The sequence below is a fragment of the Cibotium barometz genome, chromosome 4, assembly GCF_041138505.1.
Source record: "Cibotium barometz isolate CiBa-2024 chromosome 4, ASM4113850v1, whole genome shotgun sequence".
Lineage (NCBI taxonomy): Eukaryota > Viridiplantae > Streptophyta > Polypodiopsida > Cyatheales > Cibotiaceae > Cibotium > Cibotium barometz.
This window is the reverse complement of record NC_141049.1, coordinates 44,630,580-44,641,511: the sequence shown is the minus strand read 5'-3', so window position 1 is coordinate 44,641,511 and position 10,932 is coordinate 44,630,580.

Here is a 10,932-nt window from a genome sequence, read left to right as displayed (position 1 = left end):
GAGTGATGTCTTAATATCACTTAACATCTTAAACTTTAAGCATAAGATGGTCCAAGCATCAGGTTTGGGCCATTCGGGATTGTTCAGCGACGAGGGGGTTGGGGATCTCTTCTAGCTTGCCAAATAAACCTGGTTTTTTATCTACAAAATATGAGTGAGAAAAGAAAAAGATATTGTTCTGTACAAGCTCGCTGGGGCTTTGAGATACAAACATTGCCTCTCCAATGGATACATGCATAGCATAGAAAACTCCAATGAGGCTTTGGAGTGGTTGTTCCTCAACATAATTAGAGGGAAAAATATCTGTAGATAGAGACATAAGAAAATGGAGAATCATGAGAAAATTTGAAACAAAAAATCCAATATTAGCATGTTATTAAAGCTGTGTTTATATTACACTGACAATTTGAAGAAAACCTTGGCCGTTGGCCTTGAATGTAAAGGTCTCCAAGGGTATACACATGTTGCACTATGGCAACCAATCCTTCCTTCTTAGTATGCTTGAAGCCTTGTAGCCTCCCCCTCTTCCAATGATGTAGCATATTCCCTAGTTGACGCACTCGATGTGGTCCCTTAGAGCTTGGCTGCATGTAGACCCAAGCCCCAACCCTAAATCTTGTTGGAGCCCAAACTCCTTGCTCGTCTCTTGTGTTATGCAACACAAGCTCTTCCACATTCTCCCTAGGTCTTCTCACATTACTGGAAGAGGCCATGGTGGTAAGAAAAGAGAAGAAGGAAAAAGAAAAGCTTGTTACAACAGAGGAGTAGAGAGGAAAGAGAGTTTAGAGTTTTCAGTGCAACAATGGAAAGCTTAAAAGAGAGTTAGAGTTTAAGAATAGGCTTCCTGAACCTAGAGTAAACTAAAGAGGTATAGATTTTATGTAGCAATAGAGAGGAAGGGACCTTGAGAGGGAAAGAGAGAGGGAGCTTGCGAGGGAGGGAGCTTGAGAAGGAGGGAGAGCTTGAGAGGGATGGAGTTTCTATAGCAATGGAGAGCTTAGAAGAGGAAGAAAGAGGGAGAGGGAGCTTGAGAGGGAGGGAGTTTGAGGAGGGAGAGCTTGAGAGGTATGGAGTTTCTGCAACAATGGAGAGCTTAGAAGAGGAAGAAAGAGGTTCAAAATGAGCTTTCCAAACCTAGAGTATGTTGGGGGGAAGTTTGAGAGGGAAAACACACCTTTTGGGAAAATTAAAAATAAAAATAAAAATTTTCAATTTTTAGGGTTTTTTAATCCACGAGATTCTAGGTGGGGGTACCTCTAAGTTTGGGCCCAGGAGGTAGGGGAACAAGAGTAGTAATTATGCACCATTAGAAAACCAAAGCCTAGGCCCCCTAGGATCAAAGAATTTAAAAATGTGCACCTAGTCCTCTTCCTATTGATCTATTCCTAATCAAAAGATAATCCAAGAGGCCCTCTTTGGGTCCAAAAATTCCTAATGTACATCTCAGTATCTTAAAGCTCATGCTACCTTATACATTCACTTTTATTACAAATGGATGTAGAAAAATAGTAGCTGGGTCCCATTGCAAGCAGATGAACAAGTTGTTTTGCCTCTTGACATATGCATTAGGTTGCCCAATGGTGTGGTGGAAGTTGTAAGTGCAAGCAGGCACACTAAATATTAGGGAGCACCTCAATATCATGGGAAGTGAGGATGGGGCACAATTCAAGGTGAAGAATAGAAAGATTTGAATGCGAATGGAGTCGAAGACCTTGGTAGATGCTGATTGGGAATATGATTGTATAAACATGACTTAATAAGAAAGCTTTGGAGTTTTTTATGAAGTCTATTTACACTTGGGATTTTGTAAATTTACGTATGTAATTTATCAATGAAAAGTTTTACTAATATTTTACTTTTAGAGATGTACTTAAGTCACGAGATGACAATTATGGCACAATATCTCAAAACCATTACAAACTCAAGTACAAATGTGTTTTGAGTAAAAAACATCACAATATGAGAAGAGAATTTACAAACAAGATTATAGAATTGGAAGAAATTTTACAACTATTTACAATGATAAATAGGGAGGAGAATGAAGCTTTCTATTTTGTCTCCATCTCCTTTGGTTTTGTCTCCATATCCCTCTTTGTCTTCTCTAGATGTCCCCCTTTGTCTTCTCTAGTTTTATGGCCTCCTTTGTAAACTTGAACTTGAGTTCCTTCTTAGCTTTCTTGCCAACACCCTTCTTGGCACCCACTTGAGGACCACTTTTCTTTGAGGTATTTCCTGTTTTAGTACCTTTGGTTTCTTTATGTGTGCCTTGTTGAGGAGCACCCTTGGTTTCTTTTTGTACAGTTCCTTGCTTAAACATAAAATGCTTTAAAGGTGAATGTATAGGCATTTTCTTCTTCTTAGATGGAGAGGCTTGCCTTGGGGATGGTAGAGAATCTCGATCATTTGGAGTAATTGAATTATTCAAAATTATATTGATAGCTCTTGCACGAACACTCCACATCCAAAACTTGTGAGATCCAAGAGTCTGTCAAATTAAAAAAACTTCTCAGATTTAAGAACCAAAGCTATAGAAAATAAGTTCAAAAATTAAGTAAAAATTTATTACAAAAATAGTGGGTTTTTAATTTAACCTACACTGCTATCAATCTCAGTATATTTAGATAAAAGATATTTCCACACATTGGTAATAACATGCCATCTACACATGAGGTAGAATCTTTTTGTAAAGCCACTGGCTGATTCATAAACTTATACTCTGCCTCCTTTTTATATTTTCGATATTCATCTTCAATAGCTACAATAGCTCTCTTACATGCCCTATTAAATACCAAATTTGAATATAAGAAAAAATAAAGAATAAAGGTCAATATTCAAGTTATAAAAGGAGAACTACTTACAATTTGAATATAAGGAAAAATAGAGAATAAATCTCAATATTCAAGTTATTAAGGAGAACTTACAATTTAATCTGCCCATGCATGCCAGTTAGACTGTTCATGAAAATAACAGTCCTTCTTAGAAGATTAATGACACAAGCACTCCAATGTCCCACTGGAAAAAAGAAAAAGATAAATAAGAAAGCAAATATCATATGTCAAATATTTGCAAAACATAAAGGAATCATCAGTTAGAGATGAACCTCTCTACATATGGCAAAACAACAAAACAAATGTTCTTATTTCTCATTGGCCTGAAATAGGATGCCAGCTCGGAAGTCTTCTTCTTCATATCAATCAATGCAAGCGACACTAAGGGATCAAAAATAAATATTTCGTTGACTTGATTTGGAAGCAATTCCTTTATAGGTGTCCTACAAGAGTTTATGAAGGAATGAACAAAATATGAGAAAATATTAACATATGAGAAAATAAACATATAAGAAAATATACATATGTGAAAAATGTAATACCTTATACACATGAAAACAACACTATCATTGATCTCCCTATCCTTCTCTACAAGCATGTAGAGGTCCCCAGGTGCAATATAGAGAGAGTCTTCCTCCACTGTGCCAACATTGCAGATTAGCTTCCCTAGTACTTGGGCAAGCCTCTAAGTATTGGCCGTCTCCAACTACACAAGGGTCTCTAAGCTATCATACACATGTGATACCTTTTCAATCACCTCCTCCTCCTTTTCCTTCACCTCCTCTTCCTCCTCCTCATCCTCCTCCTCAGAACTCTTATCATCTGGCTTAGATTTCTTAGCCAACTTTCTTTTCTTATTCTTCTTGGGAGGGGAAGTAACTTCTTCAACTTTAATATCATTTGCCTTTGATTTCCTTTTCAATGCTGGGGGAATTGCAAGGATCTCAAAGGCTTTCCTATCCCTCATTGGTAATAAGGGATGAAGAAATTTATCAAACCTGTACCTCACCCTGCTAACAAGTGTCATGTCTCCATCAAAGTGACTCTTCTTGCATGGGCAGCACATATGAAGCTATCATTCATGAAGTCTATAAGAAAGTCATCACAAGCTTCCTGAAGACATGCCAGTGCACTGCTCTACCATCTATAATGTCCTTGCCCTTTGATACTGTCACTTACTATTCTTACAATTCTAAGGAATGGTGCCCTAGCGATGAGCAGATGTGTAGCCTCCTGTGCTTGCCTAATCTCAGCGAACAATTTCTTTTGTCTCTAGAGGAAAGTTCTTGCCTTGGATAAATTGGTTCTACCCTTTACTTGTTTCTTCTCTCATGGTTGCTTTGAAGTGGTTGCCTCTGGCTCCTGCTCTCTGGCTCTTGCTCTGGCACTGAATCTTTAGGAAGAGAGGGATTTGGGTAAACCATCCTCACAATCTGCTTTGTACGAGCCATATTGTGAGGAAGCTACGGTGCGATAGGAGAGATCAGAGTGTGCCGGATGTGTCTACTCGCACCGTGGGAGGAGGGCGAGAAGGCTATCCATGGTGAGATAGAAGGTTATGGAGCCTTCTGGATGTGTCTACTCACGCCGTGGGAGGAGGGCGAGAAGGCATTCAGAGCAAGAGACTAGTCGCTTTTTTGAGGGAGGACACTGTCCACGGTGCGAAAAGCATGCTGAGTGCCTAACGGATGGTAGTATTTGTGCCGTAGATGGAGATTACAGAATGGTACCCGACAAAACTTTCGCGCCATCAATAGTACCCGACCAAAAAAATGAATATTTTACCCATTTTATAGAATGCGATGTCATCATTGCTGCAAGGGTGACGTAAGCCCTACAATGTGTCACTCCGGTGATGATGTTAACCCTACACGTGGCACTCCTGTGATGATGTCAGCTCTACACCTAGCACAACGACACAATTTGTTGTCGTACATGTATGACATCAGCCCTAATAAGATCTATATATATTCGTGCCTTATTTAAATTTTAATTTTTTTTATTTATGTCCTTTGCCCCTTCCACACACGTGCTTTCAGTTGTTGGTTCTGTTCACCGTGTGATAAGAGGGTTTGTTTTATAGTTCTTTCTTCATCCTCACGCTGTGGATTGGCTTCCCGCGCGTCTGCAGTTCACTGTGTGATAGACAATTTCGCTTCTTACTAGCTATTCGTCATTGCGCCGTGACCAGCATGGAGCACGTGGTTCAAGTGGTTCACTCCTATGATCCTTTAGAAGATGTAGAGACACTTGAAGAGGTAAAAGATGAGCCTAGTGCTAATGAGAACCTATTTGATTTATTAAGGAGAACTGGGCACTATGAACGTCTTCTAGATGTTGAGCCTATATTTAATGTGCCCTTTAATTTAGAACAAATTGTAAGGACATGGCAAGCTCCATGTTAGGGAAAGAGTGGGAGGCATATAGTAAATTTGTTAATACAGAAATTATAAATGAGGGATCATCACAATATGTTCACATGTCTAGTTTTGCCCTATCCTCATCTGAAAAGAAGAGCATGTCAGGCATGTGGGATGCCTATTCAGAAGATAAGAGGATAATTAGATTTGTCTTGAACACTGCCCTCTCTCACAAGAAAAAGTGCAAAGTTATTGAGTACTACTTTGGATTTGTGGCTTATCGTTTTCTTCATATGTAGACAAAGAGGACTACACAAAGGATGAACTGGAAGGTCAGAAGGGTCAAAAGGTTGCACAAGCTTCATTTGTCATAGAGATTGAATCTGATGATGAAGTTATGGACCTAGTTTCTGGTGATGAGGAGAAGCTTCTAAGCTCAGGTTTTGATGTGGCAAAGTTTAAGGCATCCACTGTTATTGATCAGGGATCATCTGTGCATGGAGAACACTTGAAATCAAACTTCATCCTCCCTGGACTGCCCTCCTTTCTTATTAATGGCAAGAATTTTATTCTTCTCTCCCACATACAAAAGCTTTATAATTTAAGGGAGGATTATTGCCTTGCAATTATAGCAGATGGTTGTGAAGATGCTAGGGCTTTACTAGATGTGGAAAATGAACATAAAGAGGAGTTTCTGAAGTTGGACACTAAAGTGATAGAGAACTTCATTGAAGCCCCTAGAGCCGTGTCATTGTGCTTTGAAAAAGCCAAGGAAATTGAATCTTCTCTTTTCCCACAGAGCTAGAATTTCAAAATCTTCAAGAGGAGTTAGGAATTACTAAAATAAGAAGAGCCCCCTTGCCCACCCTTGATCAAGGAAATGAAGAAGGCTCCATCAACCTTTGGGATGCATCAAAGTTGAAAGAGGATGAGAACCAGAAGGTAATTTATATATTCTTGAGTGAGTGAATTTATGTTTTGGTATTGACTGAATTTATGTGAAAGCTAATTCTTTGTTATTGCAGATTGAGCTTGATGATGCTGATGGTTTCCTTGGACGTGGAGGTGTTGCCGTGCAAGAGTTGGCCAAGATGCTGCTCTTGCACACTACATCTCATCTATTGACAAAGAAATATTTATTGTCTACCACAACAAATATTCTAGTGATGCTGAAATTCCACTTCTCACACTTAAGGCACTATCTAGATATACAGGGTATTCCTTTATCCCTTATTACACACATAAGGTCATGCTGATAGAGAAGTGTGCTGCTATTCGTTTCTTTAAATAAGGTACAGGTTTTGGCCTTCCAAAACTGGATACTTCCTCTGTTATGCTAGCTATACTATAGGTGTTGGACTAGAAAATGTAAATGCACTGAAGGGTTATAGTCGCAAGAAGTTTTTGCATTATAGATGAAAAATGCCTAGTGAAGAGGAAGAGAAAGTATAGAAGAGACTCGAGAGCAGTAAATTATCTTGTCATTGTAAATATTTTGTTATATCTTTTATGTAATAAAATGATACGAATAAGTTTAAATTACAAGTCTGTATTAAGAAAAAATGTTTACAACACTTCAAAATGTTATAAATTTTACATACAAAATTTCGTTACACTAAATCCAAATTCTTCCTTCTCGTCTTCTTGATTGATGATCTCCATGTCGCATGACGTGTTGGTCCTGTTCCAGCTTTCCACTTTAGTGATCTCCTCATCTTGGCTTGATTTCATGCTGCCTTTGCTAAATCACTCGTACGAGCCTTTCCCATTGATAGTTTTCGTCCAAAAGTATATCTATGGAACCAATTGAACATTTCTTTGAGGTAATTTGTACAAGTCTTTCCTCCTTCATGTCGAGTGTTTTTGAAATATACTCCTCTAGCTCAGTAGTGAGATTTTTCCATTCCTTGGGTGCTCCACATGTCAAGAGAACCATATTCATTCATGAAGTATGCACCATGTGCATACAAAATGTGCTGCAAAAGAAAACACGACCAATTCAGAAGCTATACTTTATACCTTTTAATTATTTCAAATTGATGAGTAGAAAGAAACTTGTTTACCATGTAATGCGTAATGTTTGTATCACCCCATGTATCGACCATGGATTTTGTAAAATTTTGAACTCTTCTTGAAATTTTTGGCGCTCCTCTACAGTCATCCTGCTTTTGCTCATTAATTTAACCATCTTATTGAAGTCTGACCAAACTTTCTCACGTAGAACTACAAGGCTTGGATTGGTGCAGTCAAATGTTGTGCATTTACACAAATCCTTCCACAAGTCCCAGGACTTTGAGTTCTTTACTTTTTTTGCCCTCTCTAGAAAATGTCTTGCCTTATATCCACTCATTGACACCTGTTGGGCCACTTCATGATAATTAATTCGAGAGGTCTTCTTGTTAACAGTAATCTGCACATTGCCGCCATGGCATCCAATTGAGTTCAGTAGTTCCTCTACTTTTTGAAGAGCTTTATGTTGTCTTTCCTTTCCTTGCATAGTAAATGTATAATCAACGTGACGCTTGAGCAGACAATCAAACACACGCATGAATGCATGCAAAGTACAAAAGTGGACATTCTTGAGTTTGAATGGAATTACAGGATTCCATTTGGGGTCTCTCAAATGCCTGTTTGGCTCAGCTTCTAGCATGTTAGCAGACAAGACACCACCAACCCAATTGCTAGCCTTTTGTTTCTTTTCTCTCACCATTCTCATGAACCATGGACAAGGATTTGGGGTGTTAGCACCTTGTGGACACCCAAGAAGACACTTTATTATCTTCAAGTCACCTCCTAAATGCCAGTCTAATGTATAAGTGTCCTTACCCTCCACTTCTAATTTTTTCCCTTGAATCTGTGCTTAAATGACATTGGTAATCCATGGTATCCTATCAAACATCCGAGCTAGCACATCATGTGTCTCCTTCGATACTTCAAACGCCCCAAGCCACCATATCTCTCTCTCAAATTGGACACCAAAAGAGGAAAAACTTAACTTGCAAACCCTCTCCCTATTGCTCGTCTGATTGTTTGGGTTTTCATTAGAACCTTCCAAAGGTAACTCAGTCTCCTCAATCATGTTGATCTCACTCTTTGCATATGCCATTGCCTCATTCATAAGTATGATACTTATTCGTTCTAACCTCTTGCCTTTTACAATGTGACACGCATCCACTTTCAACATAAAACTTACCTTGTCACCTTGCATGACAAACAAAAGTAGATAAGTTTTAATACTTGAAAGATTTTTTTATTAGTTCGCAAAAAGAATGTAAAAAATTACTTACATTGTTTAGGCGGTCCATAGAATAAGATCATAGCTCTCTGAAGACGTTGTAGATCAACAAATATGTTGTTGAACTCATTGAAGGGATACATAATCTTACCATTTGTGCTTCGTTTTTTTCCCCAAGCTCCAATGGTTAATGTATCATTGATGCAATAGTACTCTCCAATTTTGCATTGCACATCATCATTGCATGTCCTCTTTGCTAATCTTATCTTTATGGGGACAGGAAAAATATTCGTTGTGATGCCTTGTTTGCGGAGTGTATCTTCTAGCAATCGATGGAGGGCTTGATATCCTTTTGTGCTAATGCCCACCTCATTACATGCATTCTAAACCTCCTCAATGCTTAGAAGATTGGTAATGTCATCCATTATCTCATTTGCAAGTACCTGTCGTATCTTCTTGTGACGTGGGTCTCGAATAATAGAAAGAATGTGACGCCTACGTAATATTTCTCCAAAATCTTGAGGACCATTATCACCACATGCTTCTTTCAAAAACTTCCTATCACAAACCAATAAAGATTACCAAAAAAAGCTTAATCTATTGCTTATAACAACCACAACAACCAAAAATTTCTTAATCAAAAAATGGGTGATGAGAGCCAAGAGGGAGAGAGGGGGGAACGTAGCAACACAACTTGAATTTGCATCGAGGAGAGCATGAGGAAATGACAGCAGATGGTGACAAGCTACAGCAGATCAATAGGTTGAGAGAGATCTAGTCAAAAAATTTCAGCTCGTCTATGTAGAGATCTCCAGCAAGAAAATGTGAGGAAGAAGAAAACAATTGGGGTTTTTAGGGCCTAGCTATCTTGGGGTTTTTAGGGCCTAGCTATCTTGGGTGAGATACATGCAAGAATACTATCTTAGGCAAGATACATGGGACCCGAAAATATTTTTTTATCTGGATATCTCGCTCGAGATATTTTTAATTCAAATAATTATCTCACTTGAGATATTCTTCATTTAATTATTTCTCTTCCGGGTGAGCTTTATTTTCATTTTTCGTATTTTGGTCGAGAACTTTTTTTAAAAATATTATGTGTCTCGCCCAAGATAATTAATTTTCATTTTTCTATCTCGCCCGAAATACAAATAATGCTATCGCACCCGAGATAGTATTATTTCTATTATATTGGATAGACAACATTATTGGGTTAGCATCTCCATGTATCTCACCCAAGATACGTGGAGATGTTGACTAGATAGCTCAGTCATATTGCCACGTAACTCGTTTGGTGGCATAGCAATTTTTATGGTATAACCTAAACATGTAAATGATGTGGATTTTTTCCCTGACATACATGGCTGTCACATATCTCGGGCGCGAGATATGTAGGAGTGGCACTGTGCCAACATTTGTGTGATTGGTTGTATGTAACTCGCCTAAGATACACCAAACAGAGGTTTTTGTAGCTTGAAAATGTCCCACTTTCATCCAAATTGTCTTGATATAGCCACCTTATCATATTGTCACCACCTAGGAATTTAACTTTATATACAAATGGATAACATGAGTGAAGGGCACTCTATGTCCGAACCTCACTTATACCTCTGTAGCTCTTTACCCCTTCTTTCTCTATAGAAATCTGGCTCTCTACCCCTTTATTCTCTATAAAGAAAATATACCTTATTGTATACCTTAGCCTTTATTCTCTCTACCTCTTTATATTCTCTACAAAAACAATAACCTAAGCACATCATCTGACATACTCGAGTGTTTTCGTGGGCTTCTAGTGCTACACATTATCTGCTAATTGACAAAGATGACCAAATTGGCTTCTTGTCATACAACTTGATTCCATGCATTTATCATTAGGAATCTATCTATGGTTGATGTAGATGCTTGATCTGCCTTACTTGTGTTGAATTTGTGAAACCTTCTTGGATGGCCAAATCCTTAATGTGATAGCATCTATAAGCTTAAATACACCTTGTGGGAGCCTTGAATCCATTGCTTTAAGAATCAAACATTTCATGTGTTAAAAGGCAAACATAATTAGTATAATATATCTGAGATAAAAGTTGTGGTTTGATGTTTGGTCCCTAAAATAAGTGAACAACTCTCATTGCTTTGAGAATAAAATGTTTCATGTGTTGAGGCAAACATGACTAGTACATATATCTAAGGTAAAAGTTATTAGAAAGATCTTTGAGATGCCCTAAGATAAAAGTTGTTGGCTTGATGTTTGAGCACCCCCTAAGATAAGAGAACAACTTATAACTTCTTTGAGAATAAGGCAAATGTTTCATGAATGTATTAATAAGGTAAACATGCTACGTTGTATGCTCCTAAAAGTATTATGATAGTCTCATACTTGAAGAGCATGTCAACAACTTTAAGTGATAAAATTGATAAGGGTTAAGGTAGTTATGCACTTATTAAAATCACGATTACTTAATGCAAGTAACTGAACATTTAAAAAACTCACCAATCTATTGGTTTCCTTCAT